We start from the raw sequence: 20,912 nt of genomic DNA on the forward strand, positions 1-20,912 counted from the left end.
GTTCGTTTTAGCATAATATGTGTCACCTGAAAAGAGTTCCTTAGACTTGAAGAATCTAAGGTACAGTTGGTGACATGACATTTTGTTACATAAATGAAAGTCCTTTACTTGAATTCTGCCCTGTTGGTGAGCCATCTGCCACTTGTGAAGATAGTAAAGAAGCACTTGCAAGCAGGGTTGATACTTTCCTAAACAAAGGGCTTTGAATTTGCTCAAATGATTGCTATCTTTTGGGCTCAGAAATCTGACCTATAAAGTTGGAAAATATAACTTTGACCTTTAAAGTTACTAAAGGCAGTTTGACCACCATAATAAAAGAAATTCACCATGGCCTCTATCATTGGTTTAATTGAGTAATCAGTAAATGTCAGTCTCTGTGGTTATAGCAATTCACAAAACAAACAGCACTTAGCCTTCCTAGAGTTAAAACCCTAAGCCAAAAATATGTGGCAAGTAATATAAAGGAATGGAGAAGGAAATGGCAACCAACTCCAATATACTTGCCTGGGAAATCTCATGGACAGAAGAAACAGTCCATTGGGTTGCAAAAGAGTCAAACATCACTTAGCGACTAAAACAACACCAATATAAAGGAAATATAGGAAATATGGAGAAACTTGTTGGCAGGTCAATGTAATTGAAATTCCCTAAAGACCTGGAATCCCCTAAGGAAACAGGGTTGAATAAGAGAGTGGTTTTAGAGTTGGCAAGAAGAGGTGGAGCCAACAAAGGAGACAGAGCAGTCATGGAACAAAGGAAAGCTAGGGAAACAGAGTGTCAAAGAAACCAAAACCCACAAAGGCTCCACCAGGAGGGGGTGGTCAACTGTGTCAGAGTTTTCTGAGAAATGAGAAATCTGAGGATGGAATCAAGCCCTTTCCTTAGGCATCCTGGTGGACCTTTTAGTGGATCAGCTACAAAACGTACTTTCAGTTAACAGTGGCTTTTACATTCAGCGTCTCAACCTTTTGCCTCTTTGTTGGAATGACTTCAAGGATGTTTGCCAAAAATAATGTTTTGACTTTGGCTGTGTTATTACTGAGCTATCACTTATGACAGAAGATAGCCAAAAACTCCTTCATAGCTTGTAATTAAAAGAACCTGACATGGAGTTTACCAATGTATATTACTGAGGTGCTAAACAGGTTTATATATAAATATATAAAAATTATCAATATATAACTACTAGTATTACATTAAAGAAGTAAATGTATATTTGAAAATAAAAAATATATTTATAAAACTAAGAAACAAGAGGAAATAAAAAGTCAAGAAGCTCTTCTTCCTCAAATGACTATCTTTAAATTTGGGTTGGTTGATTCAACTATGTGGAAACATATTTTAAAATCTGAACTCTTCTAAGTAGCTTTTCCTGTCTGCTTCCCAATGAGGGTCACACCAGATGAATATTAAACTTGCTCCCTACAGATTGATGCCTATTAATTCTGTAATTAGCAGTGTACAATTTAAATGCCTGTACTGTATGTTCATCAAGGAGAGTGGGCCAGAATTTTACCAGACACAGAGTGTGCCAGATTCAGGGCTTAGTGGCCATAGAAGCGCCTACTGACCAAAACCAATACCTTCTGTCTGATTGCCTCACATAGCCAATCCAAATGGCACCATCTTGCAACTTAAATGAAGATGTATCTTGGATAAAAAGAACATTGTTATTGGTCATGTCTACAGAAGGAACCTGTTTAGAAATGATTTTCAATTACTCTAAAACAGTAACATGATTTCCTGGCTCCCTAAAAGCATGTTTTGGGGAAAACCTTAGAATTTGATTAAAAAGTTGGATTTTCATTTGATTGTTGTCAGTGATTAAATATCCTCTGCCATTATCTTCCCCATCCCCATTTTTTGTTTTTGTTTAATTTTATTTCCATTTTCAGATTTCGGAGAACCTGAAACAGTCCTGGGTAGCATGTTTTAAGTTCCGTATACTTGTGATCCTTAAAGGTGTCTCATTAAAGATTGGTTCCTGTGGTTTTTAGTGCATGTGGGAGAGCTAGGTTTCCTTAAGGTCTTTTGTAACCACTGAAATGATGCTTAATGTATAGTGTTATGCTCTGTTACACTTCTTTCTCTCTCTGTTTATGGAGGAAAATGGTGCATTGTGCTTTCTCTAAAGTGCCATATGCTTTCACCTCCTGATCACCCAGGAGGTGTCACACATTGTAGAGACCTTGAAGTGCTCACATTTCTAGTTTGGAAAAACCAAGGAAACACTTCCAACAAGGCCTACTAAGTGCTATGGTTCATAGTGGGTGCTGTGGGAGCCCAGCAGAGAAGCCTCTGTGTGTGTGCCAGGGGGGAACTCAGGCAGAGGATCCCAGAGAGAGTGCAAGATCAGCTGAGTCTGGAAGGATGAAAAGAAGTGCATCACACAGATGTGGAAAGAAGGGCATTCCAGGAAAAGAAAACAGCAGGTGCAAATCCCTGAGATGGGACAGCATGGACACATACCCAGGAGTTCTTTCTTTTGTATTTCAGAGAGCTATGAAACATGTAAAGGAGATCTTTGCATAACTAGGACATAGGTGGAACTAGTCTCAGTCTTGTGTCATTAAGATATATTTCACTGTTTTAATTATGGTAACTTTAAGTAAGCCAATATGATAATGAAAACATAAAACCAGTATATGATTTTTCAGGAATATGTACTACTTGGTGAAATAAGCTTTAAACTACTTATTAAAAATATTCTGTGTTACAGACTAGTAGAATAACATTTAAATTCTAGTGGCCAAATACATAATTTGATTGAAAAACAGTTTGTCTTTCTACTGTTTGGTTTTAGACGCTTTTTGCCTTAGACCAACTTAAAGAAATTTTTGTTTTTCTTGTTGTGTTCCTAAAGTGCTGCTTCAGAAAGTATTTCTTTGCTTAAAGTTTGAAAGAAACACTGCAGTTGTTGGCAGTTGTTGGTGCCTTATGAGACGAGAACTTCTTGTACGTTCATCAAACAGGTTAGGTGTCTGTGATTAGAAACCTCTTGTTTTAACCACCCAGTCTAATTTCTATCTCACCCCTATTTTCCTCTCTTATTCTACCCTGATTTTTCCCTCCATAGAACATATTGCTATTGGCGATTGTTTCTTTTATTCCTTCTAAGTAGTTTCTCTCTCTAAGTAATGGTCTCCCCTGCTAGGTTGGAAGCTCTGTGAGGGGAGGAAGGAAGTCTGTGGGCTTCCCTGCTGTGTACCCAGCTCCTAAAAGTACCTGGCAGAAAATAAACACTCTCATAATTGCTAAGTGAATTGATGATGAGTAATTCAAAGCCCCTGGACAGCTTCCACAATAAAGAGTATTGGTGATAAAAACCAGACAGGAAATTTTCCCCGTACATCCTACTTCTCAAATAAGGCATCATCATCAATAGGACCAACCAGCAAAATGTGCTTGCTTTGGCCCAGGATTCCTATTTCCTGTCTGTGAAGAGCCCAAATAGAAAATGATAAGGAGTAAAGTTTCTGAGAAAGCAGGAATTTGAAGCAACAGTGAAAGAAAGTATAGTCAGCAATATAAGCCATTCATTCAGCAGTTATGTTGTTCAGTTACTAAGTGGTGTCTGACTTTTTATGACCCCGAACTGCAGCATGCCAGGCTTCCCTGTCCTTCACTATCTCCCAGAGTTTGCTCAAATTTATATCCATTGAATAGGTGATGCTATCTAGCCATCTTATCCTCTATCACCCTCTTTCCCTTTGCCTTCAGTCTTTCCCGGTTTCAGGGTCTTTGCATCAGGTGGTCAAACAACTGGAGATTCAGCATGAGTCCTTCCCATGAATATGCAGGGTTGATTTCATTTAGAATTGACTGGTTTGATCTCCTTGCAGTCCAGGGGACTCTCAAGAGTCTTCTGGATGCCATGATCTTAGTTTTTTCAATGTTGAGTTTAAAGTAGTTTTCTCACTCTCCTCTTTCACTCTCATTAAGAGGCTCTTTAGTTACTCTTCACTTTCTGCCGTTAGAATGGTATCATCAGCAACTATACTGAGCACTAATCATGTACCAGGCATAATAATAGACCAAGGGGGACAAAGATGGAGACCTTGAAACTCATAATGACAATACAGCAAGTGTCAAAAATAGAAACTTGAACCAGGTCCTAGAGAGCATTGAGGCAGGAGCAACTGCCTGAGAAGTGAGCTGGACAAGGTGTCCCAGAGGAGGGGACATTTGAGACGGTCACTGAAGGAGGAACTGGAATTTGGTAAAGCAGGAGAAATTCCGTTAGAAGATGGAGCCCTGCAGTTCAGCTTTCTGTACCTTTGAGGAAAGTAAATACTACGTGGGCAAGACAGGCAAGTTTTACAGGCAGAGGTGTGTACTAGTCAGTGGTGTGTAGGAATATGAGTAGGTAAAAGGTTGTTTGAGCAGTAGGTAGATGTCAGAGGGTGGAGAATGTAATCTCTGACTATCACAGCCACTGAAATTTTTTTCTCCCTAAAAGTATATTTCCTTTAGTAAATAGGAAGACTGAATTATTTTATATAGCATGAGGTACATAATTATGCTATAAAAATTTAGAAAATAGAAAAATTTACCTACAGTCTCACTGTAACACCATAAAGAAACTTTCATTAAAAAAAATACTTGACAAGTAAAATATCTTTGCAAAACTCATACAGCTGGTAAGCGGCTAAGAAGGAATTTAGACTTGTTTGTTTTTATTTCAGTCCTTTGGTCTTTGCAATCTGCTATGCTGCCCTTCAAAGGGAAATATAGGAGCTTGTTAACAAAGTTCCTGTTCCTCCAGGTATCTTCCTCTAAGCTAAAATCTAATGATGATACCTTGCTTGTACTCAGAACTTGTCTAAAATATTTTTTAAGAAATTTCATTTCAAGTCATTTCATGAGGTGCTTGTGAACGTCCATCTCATTACTTTATAGTCTCATCTTGTTTATGAGTGAAATGTAATCCTCAGCTTCATCACACATCTTGTTATCTAGAGGAACTTTGGCTTTACCAGGAATAAAATCCAACTTCAAGGAAAGAGGATTTGCCCCTGTTAAGGGTATAAAGGAGTGAACCAAAGTCTTGTAAAAGTACTTTCACAAGAAAGTAGTTGTAAAAAGTATTTTTGGTCAGTTAGATTACATATGTGAACTCCTTACTTCTTTGCAAGGGTTAGATTTACATGCTATGAAAGCTGCTTTGGTTTTCAGTTTGTGTGAGGACTGTCAGCTTCCACTCCTGTTGGAATTACGGGATCTGCATGTCCAGAGCACCTGTGGGTTATCACCAAATGCTTAACACATCTGTCAGCTTCAATAATCCTATCTGACTGAGTGTTCTAAACCTTTTTGATATTTGTTGACAAAGCTTCCTAAATCATTCTAATGAAGAAGATTTCTAGCTAACTTTGGGATGCTTCAGAGGGTCCATGAAACATCCCAAAGAGAGATATTACACTAATTAGATTCATTTTGTATACAGAATTATATGGAGAGTATTGTCAAGTAATAAGTTTCGGGTTATATTGCATGGTGGACTTCCCTTGTGGCTCAGCTGGTAAAGAATCTGCTTGCAGTGTGGGAGACCTGGGTTCGATCTCTGTGTTGGAATGATCCCTGGAGAAGGGAAAGGCTACCGACTCCAGTATTCTGGCCTGGAGAATTTCATGGACTGTATAGTCCATGGGTTTGCAAAGAGTCGGACATGACTGAGTGACTTTCACTTTCACAACTTCAAGGAGAAGGGCCAGTGACCCTTAGCACAGTACTGGGCACCGATCATTGTAACACCCAGTTATGAACAGCTGGATGTCACTTCCTGGCATCCTTGGGATGGGAGGGCCAAGAAGGAGGTAGCATTAAGGCAGTTTGGACCTCCTTTCATTCTCATATGTCATATATTAGAGTCTCTTAAACATAGTTTCCTTTTATCCTCTTACTCTAACCCAATTAATTGTCTCAGAAAAATTAGTCTTTATCCCTCTTTTTTTTTGTGATCCCTCAAGAATGACCATAATTACTGCTAACAAGACTGTAGTCAAGGACAAGGAAATCTGTATGGTTTTAAGTGAAAAAGAATTTTTTAATTTGAAGTATAGTTGATTTACAGTGTTGTGTTAGTTTCAAGTGTACAGCAAAGTGATTCAGTTATGCATATTTTTTCAGATTATTTTTGATTATAAGTTATTACAAAAAATTAAATAGAGTTCCCTGTGTTATATAATAAACCCTTGTTGCTAACCTATTTTTTGTATAGTAATTTGTGTCTGTTAATCCCATATTCCTATTTTTATCCTTCCCCAACTCCCTTTCTCCTTTGGTAACCATAAATTTGTTTGCTGTGTCTGCGAGTCTGTTTCTGTTTTGTGTATACATTTATTTGTATTGTTTTTTAGATTCAATATAAGTGATATCATATATTTGTCTTTGTCTGACTTACTTAGTGTGATATTTTCTAGGCCCATCCATATTGCCAGAGATGGCAATATTTCTTTATTTTTATTGTTGAGTAATATTCCACTGTATATATGTACCACATCTTCTTTAAGGGAAAATAATTTTTAAAAAGAGACAGAAGCAACAGTCCTTGGGAGGGTCCATAGCTCTCATTCAGTTCAGTTCAGTTCAGTCACTCAGTCACGTCCGACTCTTTGCGACCCCATGAATCGCAGAACGCCAGGCCTCCCTGTCCATCACCAACTCCCGGAGTTCACTCAGATTCACGTCCATCGAGTCAGTGATGCCATCCAGCCATCTCATCCTTGGTCGTCCCCTTCTCCTCCTGCCCCTAATCCCTCCCAGCACCAAAGTCTTTTTCAATGAGTCAACTCTTCACATGAGGTGGCCAAAGTACTGGAGTTTCAGCTTTAGCATCATTCCTTCCAAAGAAATCCCAGGGCTGATCTCCTTCAGAATGGACTGGTTGGATCTCCTTGCAGTCCAGGGGACTCTCAAGAGTCTTCTCCAACACCGCAGTTCAAAAGCATCAATTCTTCAGCATTCAGCCTTCTTCACAGTCCAACTCTCACATCCATACATGACTACTGGGAAAACCCTAGCCTTGACTAGATGGACCTCAGTCAGCAAAGTAATGTCTCTGCTTTTGAATATGCGATCTAGGTTGCTCATAACTTTTCTTCCAAGGAGTAAGCGTCATTTAATTTCATGGCTGCAGTCACCATCTGTGGTGATTTTGGAGCCCCAAAAAATAAAGTCTGACACTCTTTCACTGTTTCCCCATCTATTTCCCATGAAGTCATGGGACTGGATGCCATGATCTTCGTTTTCTGAATGTTGAGCTTTAAGCCAACTTTTTCACTCTCCTTTTTCACTTTCATCAAGAGGCTTTTGAGTTCCTCTTCACTTTCTGCCATAAGGGTGGTGTCATCTGCATATCTGCGGTTATTGATATGCTCCATAATTCCCATGTCCATTGTCACTACTTTCTAGTTAAACTACTATGTGTCACTGCAATTTAAAATGTGAAATAAAACCAAAAAAAGTCGAAGATATCTATTTTTATGCCTTAATTTTGTTATTATTGTCCAAGTTTTGGAATAGGACATTGTCAATTATGCACATTGTCTATGAAAAAAAACATTGTCTATGTTTCTGACTTTGAAACAGCAAGCTTGAGAACTACAGATTGACATGCAGATATGTTATTTTTGGCCCATACTGCTTATTAAACATTTAAAATTTCATTGCCAACACCTAAAATTAAAAATATCTCACACAATAATCTGGACTTCCTACTTTCTTGAAAACTCAGATCATCTGATAACACTGGGCCAGAATTGCCACATCACACAGTCACCTGGGAAGGCCCACAGCTTCTTCCTTATTCAGGGCATTTTTTTTTCCAGTTTACCACAAAACTCCCCACTCCCTGATGTATTACATCTGTTTTACTTATTTGTGTGCACTATCTTGACCCCTGAAGACATGAGTTCATGACCTATTTTCTACAGTTAACACTCATTTAATGTTTCATGTAGTTAACAAACATTTTTCATTTTGCACAAGTGTTCCAAAAGGTTCCCATGCTTGAATGGTTCAGAATCTATGTCTTGGGGAAACAAGACATAATTTACACAGCCAGTAAAATCATACAGATGCATAAACCTAGAGGTGTCAGGAGGCAATAAGTATACATGGGTAATTTTCAAATGGGCAGTGGAGTTAACAAGGGCTGTAAGCTCAGAGAAGGACTGGATCAACCTTGAGAGGGTTAAGATCAAAGATGTGTCTTGAAGAATGGGTCAGAATAACATTGCAGGCAGCCGAGTGGAAGGGGAAAGAGGAAGAAAAGAATATAAAATATGAACAACAGCAAGTTGGTAAGAATGAACAGTTAGTAGTATGAACCGTAAGTAGGCCTGAGAGTTTGGTTGGATAAAGGAGCTGTTTAGCAGACTTTGGGCTGCCCCTCATGAGTGAATACTATCTGACATCCATTCTTTAATTCTTCCCATCATTGTCTATTGTTCTGGAAATGCCCATACCAAAAGTAGCAAGCAGCTTGTGCAAACACTTGGCCCATCTCTCTTTATGCAAAGCACATTTTCTACATTTTAAAACTCCTTCTTTGTGTTATTGCTTCTTAGCTCTCCTTCCCTCAAGAAAAAATGGACAGGAGACCTTAATTTTTAGCCTAGTAAAGTCTCTAGAATCAACTAGGAAAACTTGGAGAAAATGAAAAGGAAGTATGGATAGGAAGGGAGGGTAGTTTGGCAAGCACCAGCAAGTTTTAGGAGAGACCCAGGTTTACCTAACTCTTTCACCTAGAGACTAAAGCCCCTATCTGGAGAGTCACCCTCAAATCGCCTTAAATCATCAAATGCAGGACATTATGTTCTGCACTTGTTCCTCTAATTCCCTGTAACCTCTGGGAAGGATCCTTAGGATGGCTTTGCAGGCCTGTGTTCCAGTGTTCAGTGTTGCATAAAGTTGTATAACTGAGGAAACCCAGCACAGTCCTGTATTGAATGGATGTAGGGATTAAAATGAAATAATATGGGACTTTGCTGTTGGTCCAGTGGTTAAGACTCCACATTCTCAGTGTGGAGGGCCTGGGTTAGATATCAGTTCAGCTTTGATTGTAAAACAAAGGGGTTGAACTAGGCAATTCTTCCCAAATCAGTTTTTAAGGAAATTTAATAGATATGAAAAAATGAAGGTGGCGCTAGTGGTAAGGAATCCGCCTGCCCATGCAGAAGACGCAGGAGGTGGGTTCAATCGCTGGATTGCGAAGATGCTTTGGAGTAAGAAACGGCACCCCACTCTAGTATTCTTGCCTGGAGAATTCCATGGACAGAGGATCCTGGCAGGCCACAGTCCATGGGGTTGCAAAAAGTTGGACACGACTGAGCACAGCATGCAACACAGCACAGCAATGTCATAACAAGTTCACATTGTATTTTAATGAAAAACCTGAGGCTTTCTTAAGTCCAGCCATGTTTCTAAATGCTTCAGTTCGGTTTTGTTTTTTCCTTTGGTTTTCTTTCTCTTCAACCTCTGTCCCTTCTTACTTCTCTGAGTCATCAGACACTTCGGAGTGGAGATCCTAGACTCACTGTGTTTGTCTTCCTCTTCCTCCTCCCACCTCTTTGTCCCTGAGTCCTTAGCCTCTAAGGTCCATGCCTGTCCCTCCACTTTACCGGTATTCTCGTGGATCTTGACAAGTAAGAATTTACGGACGTCATTATGCTTGTTGCCAGAGATTGAAATTCTTTCAAATTTAGCTTCTATCTGATCTTGTTGCTTCTGCAGCTTTTGAAGGGAATGACTCGGCTTTTCACAGAGTGAGTCAAGCTCTCACTGAAGTCATTTTTAGGCTTTGGTATATTATCTTCCAGGGCCTGAGGCTCCTCTACCGAGTGACCAGCACAGCCTCATCTTCCATGATGCACTGGGCATCACGTCACTACCTCCTTCACCATCTGGCCCGGCTCCGAGGGCCCCTTGTTCCCTGAATCTGTGATGTTAGAGAAGTGGCCAAGGGGAGGGTGGCTCCTGTGGGGGCCCAGCTGCAGGGAAAGAATCTGGTCCAAGCCTGGGAGGGGCTGGAGGACTGGAAGAAGGCAAGCTTGTGACCGGATCTCCTGCACAAAGGAGGCAGGGAAATAGAAGTCTCTCCTGTTCAGCAACTTTGAAGCAGCCCTCAGGCCTGCTCTGCATCCATTCATCTCTGTTCACCAGCTGCTCGAATATGCAGACGTCTTCAAATGGGTTTCTACTCTCAAAAAGTTGATGGGGGAGCAGGATATAAATCAAACCTCACACTGAGAGAGGAGAGGTGCAGAAATGGAGATCCATCTTAACACACAGTGTGACACACAGAGTGCAAAGAAATCAGTTCTGTGCCAAGGGCGGAAGGGGAGCAGACTTCAGAGAGGAAGTGTCTTGAAGGATAGGAAGGGTTCAGGGGAAGGGATCATTCAAGCCTGAGGGAGGCCAGTGTGGGCCAGATGTTCTGCTATGGCTTGTCATTTGCAAGCAGCTCTGTCCCAGGACTTTCACACATTGCAAAGAAAATCAGTCACAACAAAAACGGCCTGATGAGAGACTGTTGCACACTTTGAATGTAGTATGCGTGCATGTTAAATCACTTCAGTTATGTCTGACTCTGCAGCCTTATGGACTGCAGCCTGCTGGGCTCTTCTGTCCATGGGATTCTCCAGGCGAGAATACTGGAGTGGGTTGCCATTTTCTTCTCCAGGGGGTCTTCCCAACCCAGGGATCAAACCCACATCTCTTAAGTCTCCTGCATTGGCAGGCGGGTTCTTTACCACTAGCACCACCTGGGAAGCCCTCAAATACATAGTGTCAGTTCAGTTCAGTCACTCAGTCGTGTCCGACTCTTTGTGACCCCATGAATTGCAGCACGCCGGGCCGCCCTGTCCATCACCAACTCCTGGAGTTTACCCAAACTCATGTCCATTGAGTCAGTGATGCCACCTAGCCATCTCATCCTTGGTCGTCCCCTTCTCCTCCTGCCCCCAATCCCTCCCAGCATCAGGGTCTTTTCCAGTGAGTCAACTCTTCACATGAGGTGGCCAAAATATTGGAGTTTCATCAGTCCTACCAATGAACATCCAGGATTGATCTCCTTTAGGATGGACTGGTTGGATCTCCTTGCAGTCCAAGGGACTCTCACGTCTTCTCCAACACCACAATTCAAAAGCATCAATTCTTCAGTGCTGTTTCCTTCACAGTCCAACTCTCACATTCATACATGACCACTGGAAAAAACATAGCCTTGACTAGACAGACCTTTGCTGGCAAAGCAATGTCTCTGTTTTTGAATATGCTATCTAGGTTGGTCATAACTTTTCTTCCAAGGAGTAAGCATCTTTTAATTTCATGGCTCCAGTCACCATCTGCAGTGATTTTGGAGCCCCCAAAAATAAAGTCTGCCACTGTTTCCGCATCTATTTCCCATGAAGTGATGGGACCAGATGTCATGATCTTAGTTTTCTGAATGTTTGAGCTTTAAGCCAACTTCTTCACTCTCCTCTTTCACTTTCATCAAGAGGCTTTTTAGCTCCTCTTCACTTTCTGCCATAAGGGTGGTGTCATCTGCATATCTGAGGTTATTGATATTTCTCCTGGCAATCTTGATTCCAACTTGTGCTTCTCCCAGTCCAGCGTTTCTCATGATATACTCTGCATAGAAGTTAAATAAGCAGGGTGACAATATACAGCCTTGATGTACTCCTTTTCCTATTTGGAACCAATCTCTTGTTCCATGTCCAGTTCTAACTGTTGCTTCCTGACCTGCATACAGGTTTCTCAAGAGGCAGGTCAGGTGGTCTGGTATTTCCATCTCTTTCAGAATTTTCCACAGTTTGTTGTGATCCACACAGTCAAAGGCTTTGGCATAGTCAATAAAGCAGAAATAGATGTTTTTATGGAACTCTCTTGCTTTTTCCATGATCCAACGGATGTTGGCAATTTGATCTCTGGTTCCTCTGCCTTTTCTAAAACCAGCTTGAACATCTGGAAGTTCACGGTTCACGTATTGCTGAAGCCTGGCTTGGAGAATTTTGAGCATTACTTTACTAGCATGTGAGATGAGTGCAATTGTTTGGTAGTCTGAGCATTCTTTGGCATTGCCTTTCTTTGGGATTGGAATGAAAACTGACCTTTTCCAGTCCTGTGGCCACTGCTGAGTTTTCCAACTTTGCTGGCATATTGAGTGCAGCACTTTCACAGCATCATCTTTCAGGATTTGAAATAGCTCCAGTGGAATTCCATCACCTCCACTAACTTTGTTCGTAGTGATGCTTTCTAAGGCCCACTTGACTTCACATTCCAGGATGTCTGGCTCTATAGGCAATTCTAATGTGCAGAAGAACTACTTGGAGACGTTCCTGGGTTCTCCTCCCAGAGGTAGGCCACAAGAATTTGTGCTCAGATGCTGCCAGTCTAGGGAACACCTTTTGTATAATCTTGGACTAGACAGCTTGCCTGATTCTGTAATGAGGGTAATAGAGATAAGGGACAAAAGAACTAGTTCTCAATGTCCTTCTCTTAAAAATAAGTGTAGTCAAAAAAAGTTTTTTTATTATGGTATAGTTGATTTGCAATGTTGTGTTAGTTATAGGTGTAAAGCAAAATGAATCAGTTATATATATACTTTTGTATTATTGTTAAAGCTATTGAAGTGTGAGCTGATTAAAATGTCATTTATTCTCAAAGCATTCCAAAGCAGCTGATAGGGAGGACCATCAGCTTTCCAGCTGAGAAAAACTTCTTTAAATTATTTGTTTTTACAAAAAGAATTCTCTTTTTGACGCAAAATATAGAAGGACATACTATAAAATATAAATTAAATATATTGTGACCTTGCTACCTCTAAGGAACAAAGTTGCCTTAAGACATTCTATTGATTATTAAACTTTTTTATGTATTCCAGCTTTGCCCCACTCTATTATAAGTAATAGATACCAGTGTATTTATAGTAAATAATGTAAGGGATCTTCTTTTAGAATTAGCCATCAAAGAATAAGTATAAATTGCTATATTGTATAAGAGTTCTCTGCTCTAGACAGCCATTCCTTCAAATGCAGTTCACAAAGAACCACATTTCCTTGGGGAAAACATAATTTAAACCATAGAGAAGTAACACTCCTTTTCAGGGAAATTGCAGTGCCATCCAAGATATTGGTAGAACTACAGAGCTCCCTAAATATCACTGTTGGACTCAAAGATTTTGTTATGTTCATTAACAAGATATGTAAATTTAAAATGCAGTGTGTTAAATGAGACTATATAGCAAACAGGATATGTCTTATAACTTCTAATGTTTTTATATTATAGTTTGGATTTTGGATCTTTTTTTTTTTTAAGTGTATTTTTAAACCAAACAATTTACTAACCTATTGGTGTGCCAAACTCCTTTTGTCTCTTCATTTGGGCTCTATATCTTTTGTTGGAACCAGACTTTCACTTCCCTAAGATTGAAATGGGGGTGGAGGAGGAGGCTCAAGCAAGAGAGGAGGAATAGATGTTCTTTAAAAATATCATAAAGAGAGATTCAAAGTCATATCATAGATATGGACCATTTTCCTTACGATGGGATATGTAACTTATAAATTCGTGTTAGGACAGAAGTACAGTCAGTCCTTAGTTTCTGCTGTTCCTCACCTGGATCAGTTTTCTATGCTTGAAGCTCTGGTTGTGGAGGGCCTACTGCACTATGCATATAATGGGCTTGAACACCCACAGTTTTTGGTATGTGCTGGGGGTGGTGGTGCTGGAATCAATCCCCTGTGGGTACTGAGGACCACTGTATAGTTATCTCATCTGTTGTACAGATATTTTGACTTAGACTTAATAGGTTATACATTAACCACATTAGATTGTTGTAGCTATGAATCATGAATAAATGTTTGTGAGGAGTAAACTGTTTCAATTTCCTGAATCTGTTAAATTGAGAAGCCTCTCCTGGGGTAAAAGTAAAACCTCCATCATTAGGGAACCCAGATTCTTTCACAACAGCCCTGCCTTCTGCTGTCCTTCCTGAGCCTGGTGGCTCAGCCTGTCTCCTAATGCCTCAGGCCAACAAGTGACTGAGCTGTATTAACTTGAAACTGCTGGCTGTAGAAATTCCAATTGCTTGTAAAGCCATTGGCTTTTGCACCGATGCCAGTTTTCTTAGGCACTGTTTACCTAGGCAAATTGGTCCTGCTACCCAGCCCAGCAGATCTGCAGGCAAAGAGAACTTGTAGCTGGTAGGGTGGGATACATTTCATGACCTTTTTGCACTCTCCAGCCTGATTTTAGGCCTTTTTTATTTGTTTAGGTGTTCAAAACCTGTGTGATGGGAGAAACTCAGCTTTAAACAGTGGTTTAGTTGTTGATTTTCTTCTGAGCTCTAAGTAATAACATTCAGAGGGATAGAACTGTCAGTTGGGCTTTGGGGTTCTAGTACTTTGTCACTTGGAGTTTTATGATCTTGGGCAAGGCATTTAATGTTTCTAAGCCTGAAACAAACAAAAAAAATGTAATATCTGCTCTTCTTGTTTCACAGGTTCTTGTGAAATTCAGACAACTGAAAGTTCAAATGATTAGAAACTGTAAAGCAATATACAGAATAATTAGTATAAATATTTTACTTTATTATGTATTTTGTATTTTATATAGTGTCTATTAAATTATTATAATCACATGCTCAATATACACAAAGAGATCTTAGCTTCATCTGAATCTGGCTCTTTTGACGTGTAGTAAATATCTATAAAAATCATTTGCCTTTTATCTTTTAGGTTTATATGCCATTTAATAAACAGTTTTTCAAAGAAATATCAAATTTTCTTCTCTGCACTTTACATAAAGCAAAAAATTAACTCAACTCCTGCAGTATCCTGTGTAACACACTTGTGAAGTCAGGCAGAGGGCATGAGTGGGCAAGCTCTGTACTGCCTATAGCAGAAGGAAGTTTAGGAGGTTTTGTTGAGAAGTTTAATTCTTTTGTGCTGCCTTGAGTCAGCTGCTATTTGGAACACTCAGATGAAAACAGATACTACTTGTCCTGGTAATAAGGGAGGCTTTTTGCAGCTTGTGTAGCCTCATGAAGGACATTTGTTTATGACCATGGACATGGGACACTGGAAAAAAAATTTGATCTCCAAGTCTCAGATCTTGTTTCAAGTTGCTAAAAATCTTGAGAAAGAAACGTGCTGGTAAGGAAGAGCTCAGAAAAAAGGGGCAGATGGAGAGGCCTTCTCAGCCCAGAGGGTTCATGGCTAGAGCTGCTGATCTTGGGAGAGTCACATATCCATTCCAGGCCTCAGTTTCCCTTTGTGTAATATGGGAAACTAAAGGGTCATTCCAGATGTAAAAATCTCTCAGTTTAATGAAGTAGGTTTGAGAATCAATTGACTAGTGAGTGACAGTAGAGGATGATGGCTGAGGTTTCCAGAGCCAGAGTAGGTTCCAGTCCAGGCCACCACTTCATGCCTATGTGACACTTTTCATGGACCATCTTGGCCTGAGACTTCACATGAAGAAAAATGATTTGTTGTTGTTTAGTTGCTAAGTCGTGTCGGACTCTTTGTGACTTCATTTGCCTGTGTGCAAATGTCAATATGTATGAGCTATTATCCCCCTCAAATTAAGAGGACTTTTGGAGCTATGCAAGTACTTTGGCAATACCGAAATTGTCTTCTGTGCAATAGTGAAAAATAAACAAAAAAGTTTAGGGACTGGAAAGAGACCATCTTCTCCTTTTTGTGCTTTCCCAGCTTGAACTGCAGTGAGAGAACAAACTGAAGGCTTTAGGGAGGAGGGTTTAGGATGTCAGATCCCTCTAAGAGTTCTTGCCTTTCTTCTAGGCTACCTAGTGAGTGGTGATGAGGTTTTCATCAGGTTTGTTTTGTAGCTCTATAAGAAAATCTTAGATGAAGGAATGAATAAGTACAAAATGTAATAGAGCAATCTCATCAGAGAACTCTACTGTTATTAATATATAATTATAGTTGTGCTTCACAGGTTGGCTTAATAATTCCCTCCAGTGCTTTGCTAGAACTCTTTTGGTCCATGCCTATTCTCAGAGTGTGGTCCAGAAGGGTTAGTTTATAAATACTAACTAAAGGAAAATGGTTTTTCCAGTAATCATGTATGGATGTGAGAGTTGGACTGTGAAGAAGGCTGAATGCCGAAGAATTGATGCTTTTGAACAGTAGTGTTGGAGAAGACTCTTGAGAGTCCCTTGGACTGCAAGGAGATCCAACCAGTCCATTCTGAAGGAGATCAGCCCTGGGATTTCTTTGGAAGGAATGATGCTAAAGCTGAAACTCCAGTACTTTGGCCACCTCATGCTAAGAGCTGACTCATTGGAAAAGACTTTGATACTGGGAGGGATTAGGGGCAGGAGGAGAAGGGAACAACAGAGGATGAGATGGCTGGATGGCATCACTGACCCCATGGACATGAATCTGAGTGAACTCCAGGAGTTGGTGATGGACAGGGAGGCCTGGTGTGCTTCGATTCATGGGGTCACAAAGAGTTGGACATGGTTGAGTGACTGAACTGAACTGAAAAGGAAAAAAGGGAGAAAAGACAACTATAGGAAGGTTCCTTACCCAGATGCAAGTGAAAGTCGCTCAGTCATGTCCAACTCTTTGAGATCCCATAGACTGTACATTCCATGGAATGCTCTAGGCCAGAATACTGGAGTGGGTAGCCTATGCCTTCTCCAGGGTATCTTCCTGACCCAGGAACCGAGGTCTCCTGAATTACAGGTGGATTCTTTACCAACTGAGCTATCAGGGAAGCCCTCCTTAACCAGATGCTGCTGCTGCTGCTAAGTCGCTTCAGTCGTGTCCGACTCTGTGCAACCCCATAGACGGTAGCCCACCAGGCTCCCCTACCCCTGGGATTCTCCAGGCAAGAACACTGGAGTGGGTTGCCATTTCCTTCTCCAAAGCATGAAAATGAAAGGTGAAAGTGAAGTTGCTCAGTCATGTCCGAATCTTAGCGACCCCATAGACTGCAGCCTACCAGGCTCCTCCATCCATGGGATTTTCCAGGCAAGAGTACTAGATGCCTACTAAAGGCCTGAGCAAGAATCCTGCCAATGCTGGTTTCCAGAGAGAAGGGACAACAAGAGATAATGTGAGTTTACTCGTCACGTGCACTCTTTTAATACCTTTTTTTTTTTTTTTCTGAGAAACTTGGGCCCAGACAACTTGGGAAGTTTGCCTAGGTCATGTAGCTAATAAATGATTGAGCCAGGACTTGGCCTTGGGCTCTGTCCAAGTTGTGTGTTCTTGTCTCACTATCATATTTCCTTAAGCCTTTCTGTTCTTGCTCAGAGAATCTCAAGGCAGGATAATGTGAAGTGATTCTTCACAAACTTTTCTTCTGAGGAAACCTTGAGGATGAAGTTTATGTCACTTAAAGGGCTCTTCTACCCTAAAGTCCTTATATAGCTCTCAGTTTAGGAATGTGCAGCTGGTGATTCGAGCTTTCCAGGTGGCGCTAGTGGTAAGGAACTTTCCTGCCAATGCCAGAGACATAGGAGACTTGGATTGGATCCCTGGGTTGGGAAGAACCCCTGGAGGAGGGCATGGCAACCCTGTCCAGTTTTTTTGCCTGGAGAATCCCATGGACAGAGGAGCCTCACAGGCTCCTGGCAGGATCCTACAGTCCATAGGATCACAAAGAGTTGGACTGCTACTGCTAAGTCGCTTCAGTCGTGTCTGACTCTGTGCGACCCCATAGATAGAAGCCCACCAGGCTCCCCCATCCCTGGGATTCTCCAGGCAAGAACACTGGAGTGGGTTGCCATTTCCTTCTCCAATGCATGAAAGTGAAAAGTGAAAGGGAAGTCGCTCAGTCGTGTCCGACTCTTAGCCAGTCGTGTCCGACTCTTAGCGACCCCATGGACTACAGCCTACCAGGCTCCTCCGACAACTGAAGCGACTTAGCACACTCCCAGCTGGTGATTCAGCCTGGCTTCGAGTTAATGTGAAATTTACTTTGTGAATTACCAGAGCTAACCTAAGGTAGTGAGATTTCCCTATAGGACAAACTGAAGTGCTGTGAAGGCCTGATGTAAGCAAATAAAAAGAGGTAATATTATGAGCACTTATGTACTAAGTTCAATGTCAGATATCTTATGATCACTCCAATTTTACAGGTAAAGAAACTGAGACAAAGAGAATTTTGTAACTTGCCCAGAATTACCCAACTAGCAAGTATTAGAGCCAGGATGGAACCTTGGCTGACTGACTTTACCATCCACACTCCCAAATACTATGCTATGCTCTGGACGACTGGGGATGAGGAAGGGTCAAGCAGAGGCAGTGGAGTGCTCTCTGGGGTTGGGGGTGGGGTGAAAACACTGATTTGGAGCTTTTACTGATTTCCATAATATAAATACCCCCACCATGGCTGCTTTCAAGCTACTGAATTGATGTCAAGTGACTTGTACATTTACACTGGTCTTTTGTGACATGGCAAGAGCTGGCTCCAGCAGAAAACTGAAGGGTATTGCCAAAGAGAATAGCTAGGTACAGAAAAAAAGTAAGTTATGCGAATTATGCCCCAAAAGTACAAAGTGTGGGGCAGTAAGAAAAGGAGACGGAATGAAGAGAGGGACAAGATTGGAATGTCAAGTTTGGCTTTTTGTTTTTGTTTTCCCAGTGAGAAACTAGAAGTCAGTGGAAGTTTTTAAGCAGCCAGGTGTTGTGATCAGTCTTTTTGGATGAGAACTCTGGTTATAGAGAATAAAAGTGCTTCTAGATTCAAGTTAGTTGGCATATAGTGAAAACAATGAGCAGCAGTGGGAGTCGGGGTGGAGGCTGTGGGTAGAACTAGATTCAGTAAATGCTGGCAGGTGGAATTGACATGAATTGATTGCTTGGATATCATATGCGAGAAGGAAGGAGCTGAAGAAAATACCAAGATTTCTAGCTTGGAAGCTAGATTTATGGTCAGATCATTAATGGAGAATTTAATGGAGTGAGTTGTTGAGTCAGGACTGGAGAAAAAAAGTATAGAACATATTCATTTTGAAGAGTTTATAGGCTATAATCCTGGAGATGGTTGGAAATGTGGACCTGGAGCTTAAGAAAGATAGACCATGGGTAGGAGATGTGGAAGTCATCAGCACATGGATAGAGATCATAGCCATTTAATTTATTAAGCTGCTAGTTAGCACTTCCTATTTTCCGGGCATTTTGGCACAGTAGTGAGTTGCCTTGCTCAGGGAAAGCAGGAATTATGTAGATGAATAAAATATGTAATCTTGGGGAAAGCCATCATTTACAGGGCCAGTGGACAGGAAAGGAAGAAAAAAAATCAATAAAATATCCAAAAGAAGAAAAGGAGGAATTAATTATTAATGTAGCAAGAAACCAGTGAGACATAGAAGGAAGAAAGCTTCAAGAAAGAACACGTTGTTAAATACCTGCAGAAGCCAAATATGTCATCGGTGTGGGCAGCAGGGTCACGATATCATTGGTGAACCTATTGGGTTCTATCCCTGGTTCAGGAAGATCCCCTGGAGGCGGAAATGGCAACCCGCTCTAATATTTTTGCCTGGAAAATCCCAAAGACAGAGGAGCCTGGCAGGCTATAGTCCCTGGGGTTCCAAAGAGTCAGACACAACTGAACAACTGTGCATGCACGCACCATATGGCCTAGAGCCTCCCAACAGAGCCCGTCCTTTCTTCAGAGTTGGATTGGATTAGAGATCTCCAACCCTCAGTAAATAAAAGGATGTTTTTACCCTTGTAATCTAGGCGGCAGTAGGAAAGAGGACTTCAATATATTTTCCTTACTGGAGGAGGAGGATGCTGAACATTTGTAAAGCAAAGTAAAGGTGGTGGGCAGAAGGCGCCAGTGTAGAACACGTGCTCCACAACCACAAACATCTGTGTGCCTTTCCCCACCCTCCTCTCCTTATCCAGCCTACTGATCATTCACTCAGTTCAGTTAAGTTCAGTCACTCAGTCGTGTCCCACTCTTTTCGACCCCATGAATCACAGCATACCAGGCCTCCCTGTCCACCAACTCCTGGAGTTTACCCAAACATGTCCATCAAGTTGGTGATGCCATCCAGCCATCTCATCCTCTGTCATCCCCTTCTCCTCCTGCCCCCAATCCCTCCCAGCATCAGAGTCTTTTCCAATGAGTCAACTCTTCAAATGAGGTGGCCAAAGTACTGGAGTTTCAGCTTCAGCATCATTCCCTCCAAAGAAATCCCAGGGCTGATCTCCTTCAGAATGGACTGGTTGGATCTCCTTGCAGTCCAAGGGACTCTCAAGAGTCTTCTCCAACACCACAGTTCAAAAGCATCAATTCTTCAGTGCTCAGCTTTCTTCACAGTCCAACTCTCACATCCATACGTGACCACTGGAAAAACCATAGCCTTGACTAGATGGATCTTTGTTGGCAAAGTAATGTCTCTATTAAACTCTGTTTAATCAGCTGATACTGCCTCCAGGCAACCAGATGAGACAGATTCTCTTTTCTCGAAGCCTAGTTATACGGTCGCAGAGTTGGACACCACTGAGCAACTGAACTGAACTGAACTGAACTGAGTTATACATACCTGTGTCTTTTAAGTCATGTATCTCTACTTTTTAAGTTTCTGCATCATATCATAAGCTGATAATGGTGCTGTAATTCTTAGTATCACTTAGCCTGGACTGACACTTTTGCTGCTTGGTTTGAACAGTCATGATCATGGGAATTCTCTGCAGGTTGGAACAGAAGGCATGAGAAGATCTTGAAATACCCAGGAGGTTGGCAATCATTAGATCTCTTAAGGGAGCAGTAGTCAGAGGGCAGAGCTGGCAGTGATGAGACTACTGAAATAATTGGATTATGCCTCTACAGTGTGCCCAAAACTTCTCCTGGCTAGGAGAAAGAATATTTTCCTCCTTGGTCTATTTCCTTGTCACTGTGTTTTATTTCTTTGCTAGATCTCTTGA

The 20,912-nt window shown here is 41.2% G+C and overlaps 1 protein-coding gene across 2 annotated transcripts in view; it reads left to right on the top strand.

The window, feature by feature from the left end:
- Positions 1-20,912, top strand: part of NCEH1 (neutral cholesterol ester hydrolase 1) — a 69,208-nt gene that overhangs the window by 14,255 nt on the left and 34,041 nt on the right. The window lies entirely within an intron of this gene.

This window comes from Ovis canadensis, chromosome 1 (genome assembly GCF_042477335.2).
Source record: "Ovis canadensis isolate MfBH-ARS-UI-01 breed Bighorn chromosome 1, ARS-UI_OviCan_v2, whole genome shotgun sequence".
NCBI lineage: Eukaryota > Metazoa > Chordata > Mammalia > Artiodactyla > Bovidae > Ovis > Ovis canadensis.